Below are 4,525 nucleotides of genomic sequence, written 5' to 3' on the forward strand. Positions count from 1 at the left end.
GGACAAGAAGGAAATGGCAGTCTAGAAGGTACTGGGTGAATATTTAATTTTCAAAGGAAAGAACTGAGTCCCCAGTATCATACCATGGCAGAAATGTCCAAGGGTAGATGGACAGCCTGTGGCAGCAACATAGCCTGAAAAACAGGGTTGTGAGCAGAAGAATTAAAGCATCAAGGAAAGTTTTTAGGCTTGAACATAAAGAAAAGTTGGAGAGTCTGGAGCAAGAAGAATGATAAGATGGGATTTTTGCTAAAACATATGTTTAAAGCAAATTCTGCTCCTGCTGCTGCTCAAGGGAACATGACTGACAAGGGAGTGGAGTTTTTAATCATGACACTCCCAAGAGGGATGGGATTCTGTTCTGCCCCACAGGGGATACAGCAAATAATGACCTCTGCAGATAGCAAGGGAATTTTACGTTAGGCAAAGATACTGAAACTCTGCACTGGTTTTTTTTTTTAAGAAAATGTTCAAAAATGAGACAAGATTATTTTTAATGAGTCATTTGTGTCCAGCTCTTATGAAACCATATGGTTCTATTAGTAAGCAAGTTTCTTGAGCATTTTGCTGCTTGAAAGTGTAACATAACATGGTTTTATTATTTTAGGAATTGCTCAAGTAAAGCAAATCTGATGCTGCTTGGCAAAGTCAGAACTGAGTATCCAGAACAACTGTTTGCAAAATTCTGAGCCCCTTTTTAATGATGTTCAGTTTCATCCCTGCAAAGGCACATTCTTCAGCCTTTGAAAGGTTTTCAAGAGTGAATAAGTGATCTCTCTTGAACAACCTGGAAGTACCACAGCATCAGCTAAAAATAGTTTTCAAGAAGACTCATTATAGAGGTTAAAATAACCAGATTTCATTTATTATTTGAATGCCTAGTTCCCTCCATTCAGTGTCAAAAAAGCTCTTCATACTTTCAAAATGTATATTTTTAATGGACAGACTGCTCTGTGGTTCACTGCAATTCCTTATAGGGTGGGTTGGGAGTGAAGCTGCAAACCTTCCATAAAAACTTGAAATGCAACCTGATGCTTTTATTTGACTCTCCCTTGTTGGGATTTTGGCATTTTGTGCTTGGCTTCCCCAGCTGTGTTTTGTGTAGGCCAAGGTTATCCCAGTCCTGCCTTGTCAATCTGCTCTCTGGAGTTCTTGATGTGGGGCAGGCATTTAATCCTGGAATCCTTACACATAGATGGAGGTGCTAATTCAGAGTTTCTGAGTTAGCAGCACACAGTTTCCCATTTTGTGTGGCAGCTGGTGCTGTGCTTAGTGGCTTCAGTTCACCTCACCTTGTGTGTGTTTGCTTCATCCTTTCCCTGTTCACCACTCAGATCAGTTAAGTCATGGAAACTTTCAGTGGTTTCATGGTTGGAGATGTAGTTAAAGATGTGGCTGCTTTTCAGGGTGCCTAAAAGATTTACTGAGTTGGGGGGAAAGACTGTAATATTTACATTTCTCTCAGAAATGTTTTCTTGCCAGACCTGTCAAAAAGCTTTTTTTTTTAATTTTGGTTGTTACTTTCGGTATATATTGTTTGCTAAGTCATGAATGGATTTTGTGTTCTTCTCTCTTACTGCTTGTTCCATGTTATTGGTTTAGTGATCTGTAACACTGTTCCTTTGCTTTTGTGCATCCCTGTGCAGGTTCTCCACCAGAAGGAGAAGGCATTTGATATTATAATTTAGAGTGAAAAATGGCAGAAATGTGTATTTCAATCTGCTAAAGATAGCTTTTCATCATTAGAGGAAACAAAATTTGTTTTTTACTGTTGATCATCTCTGCCAATATCTGAGACACAGTGACAGCAAATTATAAGTTTGGGGTTTTTTTTACTTTTACTTGCTCTAGTAAAAACTCAAATCTGATTATTTCCTTTTGGTTTACAACTGAGACTTCATTGCTTAAGTACTGTCTGAGGTGCTGAGCTATTTTTGTTTAGTCATTACAAGAAATTGTATTTTATAATTTACCTCCTTAGCTGTCATTTCAGAATGGAAGTTATCACTGCTTTCATTATCTGGATTAATTTTTTTCCTTTTCTTTTTCATTTTATTGTTTTTATTTTACATTTTTGCCTCCACAAAAGTAAGAAACATTAGCTTACTAACTCCTGGGCTTAAAAAGTCAAATCAAACTAAAAAGACTCTTAGCATTGATTCTTCCCTTAGGCCTTTAGTGAAAAAACCTCAGGAAAAATGTTAATGAAAACACTTCTCCCCCCATTGTAATATAAAGATTATGGTTTATGTAGAAGTCTTCCAAACTTAATTGGTATTTCTTCTATTTAGCTGCTGGAGCAGAAGTGCATGGGAAATATCACTGAAACAACTGGGGATTTGGGCTTGGCTTTTGTTTTTTAAATATCTAAGCAAAATTATATCTTCCACTCATGCACAAGTTCTGCCTCATGGGGAGAAGCTTCATTAACCACACCTCAAATATATCTTCAGTTATTTAGTCATAACAACAGATCCTTTTAACCTTTGTCTGCGCTGCCCTGGGGGGTTGAGATGGGGTGGATGCAGCCCTTGCCACACTGCAGAGCCTGATTGCTGCCTGAGTCTGGGTCAGATCTCTGCTCTTCCAACAGCCAATTCTGGTTCAGACCTCTGCTCTTCCAACACCCGATTCTGGTCCAGATCTCTGCTCTATTCACTTTTAATTCTGGTTCAGATTTCTGCTCTCCCAACACCCAATTCTGGGTCAGATCTCTGCTCTGCCCACACCCAATTCTGGGTCAGATCTCTGCTCTCCCAACACCCAATTCTGGGTCAGATCTTTGCTCTGCCCACTTTTAATTCTGGTCCAGATCTCTGCTCTTCCAACAGCCAATTCTGGGTCAGATCTCAGCCCTGCTGTTGGTACAGAGGATGTTGTGTCAGTGAAGAACTGACAGAACAACCCTGAAGAGCCCCTCATCTGCTCCCAGGTCCTTCCCTGGATGTCACCCCGTGCTCCCTCAGCTGCCTGCACCAAAAGGGGCTGGCGGAGCAGCCTTGTGCTGGGAAATATTCCCTCTGAGGATGTTCCCTGTGGTCCTTGGCTCTGCTTGCTGGTGTGTGCAGGGAGGGGACTGCCCCAGGAGCATCATCAAGAATGCCCTGGAATGGGGTATAAGGGATAAGGAATTTATGTTGAAAGTTCTCCCACTCTGTCCTGCAGCTCAATGAAATCATGAAGGGCTTCAGGGATCTATTTGTTTAACCACTTATTAACCATAAAATGGTAAATAAAGTTAAATTGTACTAATTGTCTCTGTAATTGCCTTACCACATTAATTGATTCCATCCCGGGGCTCAGCCCCAAACCCTGCTGCGCACCCAGGCCTCCCTGCAGTGCAGTAACCAGCAGGCTCCAGGCTGACACTGGGGATCCCATGATCTGACCCTAAACTGCCTGTGGAGATGGATTGCAGATGGTTCAGTGTAAGGAAACATTCTGTTGATAGTTTTGTGTGATTCTCCTCCTCATTTTGATATCCTGTTAGATCTAAGCAAGTCTGCTGTTGGAACTTATCTGGGTTGTCTTGAACAATCTTCTTTGTACCTGTTGTTTCTCTCAGGTGTGTTATCTGCCAGTTTTCATGAGCACTGAATGTCCTTCCTTACTGCCTTTATAAAAGAGCATGAAAAATGCCAGAAAAAATACTGCAGGTCTGACAAGAATTCAAGTAACGTGCTCTGCCCACTGTGAGGGGCCTGCTGGTCCCCTTGTGTCCCTTGTCACTGTGCCATCAGTACAAAAGTGTCTTAAATAAGAGCCTACAAAAGCCAGAAAATGTTGATCTTGCTTACTACAAATGCGGTGAGACAGTCTGAATTTGTAGATGAAGTCAATCCTCAGGGATGGTGCCTTCACTTTTAAGCTAAGTTGGGAATCCAGATATATAATAATATTCTTACCTGTAAATTCTACAAATTCAAGATGATAAGATTTTTAATATTTAAATTTTTTTGTGGTGCAGAATACTTTTCTTTCTATCTGAAAGCCACCACACAGCTGCTGAGACATCAGCTGCAGATCTCTTCTGGCAAGTGCTGAGCCTTAGACTCTGTTCTTGGGTTTAAATCAGAGAAAAGAAAAGGAATGGTAGCAGGTCTGGCACTGTTAAATTCAAAGTGTCAGTTCATCTAACTGTAGGTTCAAGGTAATTGTCCTTTGTACCATTAATGTACATCCTTAGATGAAATGATTTGGTTTTGTCCAGAAGACATCAGTTCATAGCAGAGTCTGCAGTGTGTTCCCTAGTCTGAGACTTCTCATGTTCTGTATTTAAAGTCAGGATGCTGTTTTTTGGTTTCACTGAGGGTTTGGAGATGGAGAAGTCTTGGCTGTGGTGAGGGTTCTCAGGAGGTCCTCAGTTGGGTGACTAGAACTTTGGGGCTTAATAAAATCAGACATATTTTTAAAATTTTCATTCCTGTTTCTAAGGTTGCCCCTATTTTCACTACAATAAATTGCAACATGTAAGGTTTGGATCAGAAATCCTGATTATTGTATATTTACAAAATAAACAAGGGAA

General features: G+C 40.5%; 1 protein-coding gene across 3 annotated transcripts in view; it reads left to right on the plus strand.

Moving 5' to 3' along the window:
- The window catches only part of TRAPPC9 (trafficking protein particle complex 9), a 442,757-nt gene that overhangs the window by 143,436 nt on the left and 294,796 nt on the right, over positions 1–4,525 (plus strand). The gene's annotated exons all lie outside the window — the stretch shown is intronic.

The sequence above is a fragment of the Geospiza fortis genome, unplaced genomic scaffold (assembly GCF_000277835.1).
Source record: "Geospiza fortis unplaced genomic scaffold, GeoFor_1.0 scaffold351, whole genome shotgun sequence".
Lineage (NCBI taxonomy): Eukaryota > Metazoa > Chordata > Aves > Passeriformes > Thraupidae > Geospiza > Geospiza fortis.